Below are 12,130 nucleotides of genomic sequence, written 5' to 3'. Positions count from 1 at the left end.
GGTCAGAGTAAAACATACTTTCCTGAAAGAACTGCTCAGGTGCAGTGGAATTTGACGGTAATTAAGTGGTCCAAGGGTGACATTTTTCTTTCACATTAACAGTGTTTGAGACACCGAATAATTGTGGGTACTACAGTTCCCAGATTTTGTCCAACAGCAGATGTTTGCCTTCCTTGAAACCCAAAGGAAAATACGCATATCCTCAATCATCCCATCTTGTGATATTGTTTTGCCAGGCCGTCAATGTTATCGTTTTTCACAATATTATTCACCAACTTTAAAACCGAATGATTGAAATTGAATATTTTTAAATTCCATTCAGTTTCTGAAAGAAGGCCTGCCATTGTGTCCTGAAACAGTAATGTACTGTCATATAATTTGGAAAAAGGTTTTTAAAGTTGTTAATGACCCATACAAGAATTGCTGTGCAACTATAGTGCGTTGCTCTAATCTTGAAAATAGGGCAGTGAAATTATTGCAGCATCACTGAAAACTACTGAAATGTGAATGTTCTGCACAATCAAACTTCTCTCAAGGGAAATTACCTAAAGATTAACAGCTTTGAAATTTTGTCTCTGCATTGACCTCTGCTGTAGTTGGAAGTTTCAAGGATGAACAATAGTTATGAAGTGCATAATACTTTATGACACACCACTACATTTACAGGTAAATGATGTCCTTGTAATACTGTGACAAATAATACACAAAGGGGTTAATACACTTGGATAACAGCATTGTGATGTTAAAACTAGCCTAACACTATTAAACAATTGACAATATAAGTTCTAACTCTAAAGGAAATGCTGCCTGTGAAAATAAAATAGGGAGGGATCATGCAACAGCACTCTGATCGAGGATTTGGATATCTTAAACCATAGCAGGAAATATCCAGGTTTATAATTGAAACTTATGAAACATTGTAAACAATGAAATATGAAAAGTGTTATGAGCCAGGGTTTAGACAACACCAAAGTGTATCATGGATTTCACCTGACCCACAACTTTTACTAGATTTTGGTTATGGGGAGCACAAGGGCCTACTCTACAGGTATGATGCAACAGAGATCTAAAGTACTTTTAAAACAAAACAATGTTTATTCTATGAATCCAGTTAACATTTTATAAACACACAGTGAACGTCTTGGCAACTATCAACTCAAATACTCCTCCCAAAGAATACAGTACTCTATAAGTAAGTCTTAATATTCCCTAGCAACATCCATAAGACAAATACCCTCTTTAACAAAGATAATTTTAAATTATCTACTGAGAGCAGTTATCACTTTTAAATTAGCAAGTGATCAGAAGACTTTTCTTACATGCAGAGAGATCAAAATTACATCTTGTTTAGCTGGATGCAGCTCCAACTCTGAAAACTAAACTAAACACACACTTATAGCTGCCAGCTCAAAAACAAAAGCAAAGCAGACAGACAGCCCAGCTCCACCCACACTCTGATATCACTGCAGCTATTTGATAAACACCCATTTCTTAAAGGTACTCTCACATGACACCACCCCCCAAGAAAAAAACCCATCAACTTCCAGATGGTTTCATTTTTCACCTTATCACTTTCCTTTAAGAAATATTGACAGTAAATATACTTTTTTAAAACAGAACAAAACACGCAAACATGTACAATAACAGTCCGTTTTAGTACTTCCTCGAACTGGAATCCATCTTGATTGATAGTCTCTTTTGACAAGAAAGTCTCTGCACCATCCATTTCTCTATGCATCGGCATTTCTCTTTAAAGTCAGATACTTTAGTTCAATCCGATCACAGAGCCCTTGTGATTCTCCAACAGAGGAGCATTAATTAACACAGCTTTAAGCCAGTCAAATGCCTGTTGACTTACATTTGCTATGCTTCTTTAGCAAGTCTGCCAGTTGAGCAAACACACTGCTAAAGTTCGGCACAAATTTCCAGTAAAATCCACTCATGCCAAGAAATCGCATTATTTCCCCTCATGTCGAGGGTATTGGAAACTCCTCCATAACTTTTGTTTTCACATCCTGCGGGACCATTCAACCCTGCCTGATTGTATGGCCCAGGAAAGTGACTTGGGCTTTTCCAAATTCACTTTTGGCTCGGTTTACCACCAAACCAACCTCCTGAAATAGGTCGAATAACTCCATCAGATGTTTTAAATGTTCTTTCCATGTCTGACTGAAAATTACCAGATCGTCGATGTATACCGCACAATTGGGTAATCCTGAAACAATTTTGTTAGTTAACCGCTGAAATGTGACTGGGGCATTTTTCATGCCACATGGCATAACTTTGAATTGGTATATAGCATCTGGAGTCACAAAAGCTGAAATCTCCTTCGCCCTTGCGGATAAAGATACCTGCCAGTCACCTTTAAGTAAATCCAGTTTGGAAATAGAAGCTGATTGTCCCACCTTCCCAATGCAATCCTGCAAACATGGGCTAGGATAAGAGTCGGTTCTTGTAACTGCATTAACCTTGCTATCGTCCACACACAACCGTTGAGTATCGTTTGGTTTCGGTACCAACACTATGGGTGAGCTCCATTGGCTGCAACCCACTTCAATTATGCCATTTTTAAGCATACTTTCAATTTCTTTGTTAACTTGTGCCAATTTTAAAGGATTAAGTCTGCATGGTTGTTGTTTAATTGGAACAGCATTTCCCACATCTACATCATGAGGTTCAGTTAGGGCGCTCGAGAGTTACAAGTTAGCGAGGAAGGACTTAAAGAGCGAGCTAAGAGCCAGGAGGGGACATGAGAAGTCTTTGGCAGGTAGGATCAAGGATAACCCTAAAGCTTTCTATAGATATGTCAGGAATAAAAGAATGACTAGGGTAAGACTAGGGCCAGTCAAAGACAGTAGTGGGAAGTTGTGAGTGGAGTCCAAGGAGATAGGAGAGGTGCTAAATATTTTTCGTCAGTATTCACAGAGGAAAAACACCATGTTTTTGAGGAGAATACTGAGATTCAGGCTACTGGACTAGAAGAGCTTGAGGTTCATAAGGAGGAGGTGTTAGCAATTCTGGAAAGTGTGAAAATAGATAAGTCCCCTGGGCCGGATGGGATTTATCCTAGGATTCTCTGGGAAGCTAGGGAGGAGACTGCTGAGCCTTTGGCTTTGATCTTTAAGTCATCTTTGGAATAGTGCCAGAAGACTGGAGGATAGCAAATGTTGTCCCCTTGTTGAAGAAGGGGAGTAGAGACAACCCCGGTAACTATAGACCAGTGAGCCTTACTTCTGTTGTGGGCAAAGTCTTGGAAAGGTTTATAAGAGATGGGATGTATAATCATCTGGAAAGGAATAATTTGATTAGAGATAGTCAACACGGTTTTGTGAAGGGTAGGTCGTGCCTCTCAAACCTTATTGAGTTCTTTGAGAAGGTGACCAAACAGGTGGATGAGGGTAAAGCAGTTGATTTGGTGTATATGGATTTCAGTAAAGCGTTTGATAAGGTTCCCCACGGTAGGCTACTGCAGAAAATACGGAGGCCTGGGATTCAGGGTGATTTAGCAGTTTGGATCAGAAATTGGCTAGCTGGAAGGAGATGGTGGTTGATGGGAAATGTTCAGACTGGAGTCCAGTTACTAGTGGTGTACCACAAGGATCTGTTTTGGGGCCAGTGCTGTTTGTCATTTTTATAAATGATCTGGAGGAGGGTGTAGAAGGATGAGTGAGTAAATTTGCAGATGACGCTAAAGTCGGTGGAGTTGTGGACAGTGCAGAAGGATGTTACAAGTTACAGAGGGACATAGATAAGCTGCAGCGCTGGGCTGAGAGGTGGCAAATGGAGTTGAATGCAGAAAAGTGTGAGGTGATTCATTTTGGAAGGAATAACAGGAAGACCGAGTACTGGGCTAATGGTCAGACTCTTGGCAGTGTGGATGAGCAGAGAGACCTCGGTGTCCATGTACATAGATCCCTCAAAGTTGCCACCCAGGCTGAGAGGATTGTTAAGAAGGCGTACGGTGTGTTAGCTTCTATTGGTAGAGGGATTGAGTTTCGGAGCCATGAGGTCATGTTGCAGCTGTACAAAACTCTGGTGCGGCCACATGGAGTATTGCGTGCAATTCTGGTCGCCGCATTATAGGAAGGATGTGGAAGCATTGGAAAGGGTGCATAGGAGATTTACCAGAATGTTGCCTGGTATAGAGGGAAGATCTTATGAGGAAAGGCTGAGGGACTTGAGGCTGTTTTCGTTAGAGAGAAGAAGGTTAAGAGGTGACTTAATTGAGGCATACAAGATGATCAGAGGATTGGATAGGGTGGACAGTGAGATCCTTTTTCCTCGGATGGTGATGTCTAGCACAACTGTCCATAGCTTTAAATTGAGGGGAGATAAATAAAGGACAGATGTCAGAGGTAGGTTCTTTACTCAGAGAGTAGTAAGGGCGTGGAATGCCCTGCCTGCAACAGTAGTGGACTCGCCAACGCTAAGGGCATTCAAATGGTCATTGGCTAGACATATGCACGATAAGGGAATAGTGTAGATGGGCTTTAGAGTGGTTTCACAGGTCAGCGCAACATCGAGGGCTGAAGGGCCTGTACTGTTCTATGTATAGCCATTTTAGTACTTCGCAACTTATCTCCAGAAACTTGCCCATGTGGTATCAATAACTCTTTCAGGTCAATTTGCTTTTCCTCTGGAAGGTAGCTCAACAATTTACCCCAATTTTGAATAACATCCTCATTTTCCAATTTAATTTGAGGAATGTTAAATTCAAAATCATCTGGATTTGGTTCTTCACTTTGAGTTAGAATCATTAAAACCTCTCCATTTGCTCTCCTTCCCTTTCAAAGTACCTTTTAAGCATATTCACATGACACACTCGTTGAGTTTTCCTTCTATCTGGAGTTCTTACCACATAATTCACCTCACTAAATTTCCTTTCAACCTGATAAGGTCCACAAAACCTTGCTTTTAGAGGTTCACTTATCACTGGTAACAATACTAAAACTTTATCTCCACTGGCAAAACTACTAACTTTTGATTTATTATCCGCTACCCATTTCATCACATTTTGTGCAACTTTTAAATGTTGTCTAGCCAGTACCCCTGCTCTATTGAATCGTTCCCTAAACTTTGACACATGTAAGCTCCGACTGCTCACTCACCAATTTTTCCTTAATCAATTTAAGTGGTCCTCTTACCTCATGACCTAAATTAGTTCAAAAGGACTGAATTTGGTTGACTCATTAGGTGCATCCCTAATTGCAAACAGTATGAATGGAATTCCTTTACCCCAATCCTCTGGATAAGCGTGACAATAAGCCCTCAACATTGTCTTTAATGTCTGATGCCACCTTTCTAACGTTCCCTGCGATTCTGGATGGGTACTCAGTTGATTTAAATTGTTTTATTCCTAAGCTATCCGCAAATTCTTTGAATAAACTTGAGATAAAATTTGATCCTTGATCCAATTGTATTTCTGTGGGTAGTCCATATCTAGTAAAGAATTTAAGTAACTCCTCCACAACCTTTTTAGCTGTAATATTGCGTACTGAAATTACCTCTGGAAACCTAGTAGACACATCCATTATGGTCAAAAGATATTGCTTCCCACTTTTCGTTTTAGGAAGCGGTCCTACGCAATCAATTAAGACCCTTGTAAAATGTTCCTTAAATGCTGGAATGGGTATTAAGGGCACTGGCTTTATCACTGCTTGAAGTTTTCCTATCACTTGACATGTGTGCCATGATTGACAAAATTTAACTACATTTTTATATAGTCCAGACCAATAAAAATGTTTTTGTATTTTAGCTTGAGTTTTCCTTACTCCCAAATGACCTCCCACTGGTGCCTCATGCGCTACTCGCAGCACCTCTTTTCTACACCCTACCGGCAATACCACTTGATGAACTTCTGCCCACTTTTCATCCGCCTTCTTATGTAAACTTCTCCATTTTCTCATCAAGACATAATTTATACGGTAATAACATTCTGGTATACACTCAGATTCCTGTTCCATGTATGGTTTCTGATACATCCGTTTTATTTCTATGCCTTTCTGTTGTAACTCCGCCAATTTTCCTGAACGAAAAATATCTGCCTCATCGTCCACCTGTTGTTCTTTTTCAACCATCTGATCAAAAATTGTTTCTGATAATTGAACTTCAACTTTATCTTCACTCTTTGATTTCTCCTCTTGTCTTAACCTGTGACTTTGTGACCTTGTTACCACACAATCCGGAAAAATCCCAGGATATTCGTCCTTCAACACCAGTTGTCTGATTTTCCACTGGCTTATCAACCACAGTAGGCATTACTCCCACCTGCGATCCAGCTATATCATTACCCAAGATAAACTGTATTCCTGGACAAGATAGTTTCTCTATTACTCCTATTACCACTTCACCACTCTTCACCGGACTTTCCAATCTTATCTTATATAATGGAATACTACTCTTCTCACCCTGAATTCCACATATTGCCACCTTTTATGGCAATATTCTTCTCAAACTACATAACTCCTAATTTCTTGCCACCAAAGATTGACTAGCTCCCGTATCTCTTAAAATTGTGACTTCTTTACCTACACCTTCTGGTACACATGAGTAAACTTTACCCACACAAGTAAATTCTTTAACGAGATCTGGCACCTTCTTATCAATCACCTCTTGATCAGGCTGTACAATCTTTTGTACCTCCTTCGCTTCACTTGGGCTTTCCTTTACCATTTTAACAAACCCCACTGTCTTATCCTGTTTTACCACATCAGCCTTCCCAGTGCTTTTCTTCAACCAGCAACACTGACTTTACATGGCCTACTTTATTACAGTGAAAACATTTGAAACTTTTAATTTCTCTTCCACCCTCCTGGATTTCTTTTTTTAATCTGAGGTACACTCTCCTTATTATCTCCCATCAGATCTCCTTTACCTCTACCACTTGAGTATTTCTCTTTTCCCCAGTTTCTATTCCTCACAGGCTGAAACTGATGTCGGAAGCCAAGCTTTGATTTATGAACGAATTCATAATCATCTGCCATTTCTGCTGCTAATCTCGCAGTTTTAACCCTCTGCGCTTCCCCATGAGTTCTCACTACATCAGGAATTGAATTTTTGAACTCCAAAAGTCTAATTTCTCTGAGAGCTTCATACGTTTAGTCTATTTTCAAAGCCCTTATCCATCTATCAAAATTACTCTGATCCTTTCAAATTCCATATATGTTTGATCAGGTTCTTTCCTTAAATTTCTAAATCTTTCTAAACCGTCTATGGCAAGGTCTGCAAGACATAACGGGCTACAAGATGAAAGCATGTAAAATCGCCAGCTCCAATGCACCCCTCCCTGATGAGCTCAACGCATTCTATGCCCGCTTTGAGCAAGAGGTCAGTGAGAGTGAGCCCTCCACCCCAGAAGCCGCATTTGAACTTGTATCTGAGATCACCATTGCAGACGTCAGAGCAGCCTTCTCGAAGGTCAACCCTCGGAAAGCCACTGGCCCGGATGGGGTACCCGGACGAGCACTCGGGTCTTGCGCGGATCAGCTGGTGGGGGTATTTGCAGACATCGTCAACCTCTCTTTACAACAACCTGAGGTCCCTATCTGCTTCAAGAAGACAACCATCATCCCTGTACCAAGAAAAAGTCAAGCAGCGTGCCTTAATGACTATCGTCCAGTGGCTCTTGACATCCATCATCATGAAGTGCTTCGAAAGGTTAGTCATGGCATGAACAACTCCAGGCTCCCGGATTGCCTTGATCCACCAGGATTCGCCTACCGCTGCAACAGGTCCACAGCAGACGCCATCTCCATGGCCCTGCACTCTACCCTGGAACACCCAGATAACAAAGACACCTATGTTAGACTCCTATTTATCGACTACAGCTCAGTCTTCAACACCATCATTCCTACGAAACTCATCTCCAAACTCCATGGCCTTGACCTCGGCTCCTCCCTCTGCGACTGGATCCTGAACTTTCTAACCCACAGGCCACAATCAGTAAAGATAGGAAACAACACCTCCTCCACGATCATCCTCAACACCGGTGCCCCACGAGGCTGTGTCCTCAGCCCCCTACTATACTCCTTATACACCTATGACTGTGTGGCCAAATTCCCCTCCAACTCTATTTTCAAATTTGCTGATGACACCACCGTAGTGGGTCGGATTTCAAACAATGACGAGATAGAGTACAGGAATGAGATAGAGAATCTGGTGAACTGGTGCGACGACAATAATCTCTCCCTCAATGTCAACAAAACGAAGGAGATTGTTATCGACTTCAGGAAACGTAGTGGAGAACATGCCCCTATCTATATCGATGGGAACGAAGTAGAAAGGGTTGAGAGCTTCAAGTTTTCAGGTGTCCAGATCACCAACAACCTGTCCTGGTCCCCCCCATGCTGACACTATAGTTAAGAAAGCCCACCAACGACTCTACTTTCTCAGAAGACTAAGGAAATTTGGCATGTCAGCTACGACCCTCACCAACTACAAAGATGCACCATAGAAAGCATTCTTTCTGGTTGTATCATGGCTTGGTATGGAGCTTGCTCTGCCCAAGACCGCAGGAAACTACAAAAGGTTGTGAATGTAGCTCAGTCCATCATGCAACCAGCCTCCCATCCATTGACTCTACCTATAATTCCCGCTGCCTCAGAAAGGACCTCATAATTAAGGACCTCACGCACCCCAGACATACTCTCTTGCACCTTCTTCCGTCAGGAAAAAGATACCAAAGTTTGAGGTCACGTACCAACCGACTCAAGAACAGTTTCTTCCCTGCTGCCATCAGACTTTTGAATGGACCTACCACGTATTAAGTTGATCTTTTCTTTACACCTTGCTATAACTGTAACATTATATTCTGCAGTCTCTCCTTCCTTCCCTCTGTATGGTATGCATTGTTTGTACAGCATGCAAGAAACAATACTTTTCATTGTTTACTAATACATGTGACAATAATAAATCAAATCAAACCTTTGTCTGTTGGCTTCAGGCACTCGTTCATATGCCCCTAAGATGGATTATTTCACCTCCTCATACGTCCCAGATACCTCCTCTGTTAGTGATGCAAGCACTTCACTCGCCCTACCTACCAACTTTATTTGAATCAGTAATACCCAAATGTCCTGTGGCCATTTCATTTGTTTAGCCACCTCAAATTAAATGAAAAAGGCTTCTATCTCCTTCTCATCAAATCTTGGCAATGCTTGGACATATTTAAATAGATCCCCACCAAGCCTTTGACTATGAGGCTCTTTCTCATTACTATCTTCCAAGTATACGTTTCCCTTTACATCCGCCAATTTTAACTGACTGTCACGTTTCATGGCCCTTTTCTGAAGATGTGACTCTCTTTTTCCCTTTCCTCTCTCTCTTTTTCCCTTTCCTCTCTCTCTTTTTCCCTTTCCTCTCTCTCTTTTTCCCTTTCCTCTCTCTCTTTTTCCCTTTCCTCTCTCTCTTTTTCCCTTTCCTCTCTCTCTTTTTCCCTTTCCTCTCTCTCTTTTTCCCTTTCCTCTCTCTCTTTTTCCCTTTCCTCTCTCTCTTTTTCCCTTTCCTCTCTCTCTTTTTCCCTTTCCTCTCTCTTTTTCCCTTTCCTCTTTCTCTTTTTCCCTTTCCTCTCTCTCTTTTTCCCTTTCCTCTCTCTCTTTTTCCCTTTCCTCTCTCTCCTTTTCCCTTTCCTCTCTCTCCTTTTCCCTTTCCTCTCTCTCTTTTTCCCTTTCCTCTCTCTTTTTCTTTTTCCCTGATCTGTACCTTCCTTTCTCTTTTTCTCTTCCTTCACTCTCTTTTTCTTTGTCCCTCATTGCATATTCAAGCTGCTTTAATTCCCTATGTTCCAGTTGTTTAATCTGTAACTGAATTTTTGCCAGTGCTAATGAGTCAGACTGTATCTCAGGCAATTTTAAATGCTCAGCTAGCACCGTAAGTACCTCTTATTTTCACATGCTGTCAGGTGACATTAACTGCAATGTTTTTGCCAAATCTAAAAGCCTTTTTGTAGTCTCTGTTCGTAAGGTACTGCGTGTGACCTTCTCCACCCCCAAAAACATCCGAGACTCTGAAAGAGCCAATGTCCACAACACACTCCCTACATAAACTGGAATTCCACATCCGAAAAGCAACCACAAATATGCTCACCCCTCACTGTCTTTAAGTTCACTAAGCCAATCCAATCACGAAAAATAGACTTTTATCCCGCGAGGCCCCAATTTGTTATGGGCCGGTGTTTAGAGAACACCAAAGTTATCATGGAGTTCACCTGACCCACAACCTTTAATAGATTTTGGTTATGGGGAGCACATGGGCCCACTCTACAGGTGTGATGCAACAGAGATCTAAAGTACTTTTAAAACAAAACAATGTTTATTCTATGAATCCAGTAAACATTTTATAAACACACAGTAAACATCTTAGCAACTATCAACTCAAATACTCCACCCAAAGAATACAGTACTCTATAAGTAACCCTTAATCTTTCCTAACAACATCCATAAGATAAATACCCTCTTTAACAAAGATAGCAGGTTTTAAAATCTCAACTGAGAGCAGTTATCACTTTTAAATTAGCAAGTGATCTGAAGACTTTCTTCACATGCAGAGAGATCAAAATTACACCTTGTTTAGCTGGATGCAGCTCCAACTCTGAAAACAAAACTAAACACACACTGGGCTGGTTCAGCACAGAGCTAAAGAGCTGGCTTTTAAAGCAGACCAAGACAGGCCAGCAGCACGGTTCAATTCCCGTACCAGCCTCCCCAAACAGGCACCGGAATGTGGCGACTAGGGGCTTTTCACAGTAACTTCATTTGAAGCCTACTTGTGACTAAGCGTTTTCATTTCATTTCACTGTAGCTGCCAGCTCAAAAACAAAGGTAAAGCAGACAGACAGCCCAGCTCCACCCACACTCTGACATCACTGCAGCTATTCGATAAACACCCATTTCTTAAAGGTACTCTGACAAAAGCAAATTGATGAATTAAGCACAGTCACTTTTACAGATTATGTACACAAATATGTGGAATTATAGGGTTGAATTATCATGTTTTAGCAAGTCTTTTTTGATTGCTGTACATGGGTGATCTCTGCTGATGCTGTGCTCTGTGTAGCTGTGTAATTGATGAATAGTTGTCGATGGCTCTGGCTGGCGCTGGTAAATTTGCTGTGAAAGCAAGTTAAAATTGTTAATTGATGGGATAAAGTACATACTATAAAAGAAACATATGTGAGAGAAAGGTCACTTTTGTAACATGAGGATCAGTTGCAATTTCAGACAGTTTGAGGTGATCTCTTACGGTTTATGATGAACCTAAATTAGATTAGAATCATCTGGGTATTCACTATTGAACAGAATATATAGATGCATATTTTTATTGCAGTTAAAGTTTTACTTTGTATATTTTATTTAAACCTATCTGATACTATTTAAAAGTCACAGTGCATTGGAGTTTCCAATTCATACTCATTGCTCCTAACATGCATACCGTTCTGTTATCCTGAAGCTATTCATGGATTATCCTGGAATGTGGTCAAGTTGGTCTGTGTCAACAAAGATCTGAAATCTTTCTGGAGTGAGATGGAGCAGGAGAAATCGCTTGGAAGCTCAAAAATATCCTCGAGCTGGAACTTTCAATTTTGCTTCAAATGCAATTAGATCAGGGTATTTATTTTATGTTGTAAAATGCTCTGCTTTTTAAACATTCATTTTGAAGAGCATCCTATTTTGATTTGTGAACTTTCTTTGATTATTCTTAAAAATAAAATTGACAGGGAAAATGTATAAAAATGTATTGTATCTTAAACGGTAGGTGTAATTTAACTATGTTGAGACATGTAAAGCACAGAGTTAAAGAGATCAGATAATTAATCTGAAAAGGTATGTTTCTTATTAAGGCAGTCTTATTGTAACAGACAAGATCGGGAGAGAACTGAAACACTTATACCTTTTCCGTCCATAATCGGTATGTTTTGGAGAGGAAGCCCCCTTGAATGTGCGTGGCCAATTTGAATGACAGCAGCAAGTTTTTGTGGTTTAAATAAGAGTTATTTGCTTAGTTCCTGGTGATGAGTTAACGGGTGAATCGGGTAAAGATCGCAGGATCACACATGGGCTCATGGACCCAAATTTGTTTTTTCAATTAAGGGTCAATTTAGTGTGGCTAATCCACCTACCCTGCACATCTTTGG

The 12,130-nt window shown here is 40.7% G+C and overlaps 1 long non-coding RNA gene across 2 annotated transcripts in view; it reads left to right on the top strand.

Annotated features, from left to right (window-relative positions):
• Positions 1–12,130, top strand: part of LOC140410494 (uncharacterized) — a 32,532-nt gene that overhangs the window by 7,255 nt on the left and 13,147 nt on the right. Inside the window, exon 3 of one of the 2 annotated variants that reach the window (XR_011940666.1) lies at positions 11,446–11,603. This is a non-coding gene — a long non-coding RNA (uncharacterized lncRNA). Of the gene's footprint in view, positions 1–11,445; positions 11,732–12,130 lie in introns of those variants that run through there. The other variant, XR_011940665.1, reaches the window with a different exon arrangement.

Source organism: Scyliorhinus torazame, chromosome 4 (genome assembly GCF_047496885.1).
Source record: "Scyliorhinus torazame isolate Kashiwa2021f chromosome 4, sScyTor2.1, whole genome shotgun sequence".
Classification (NCBI taxonomy): Eukaryota; Metazoa; Chordata; class Chondrichthyes; order Carcharhiniformes; family Scyliorhinidae; genus Scyliorhinus; species Scyliorhinus torazame.
Note: the sequence above shows the minus strand (reverse complement) of the source record. Positions and strands in the feature narration are given on the sequence as shown.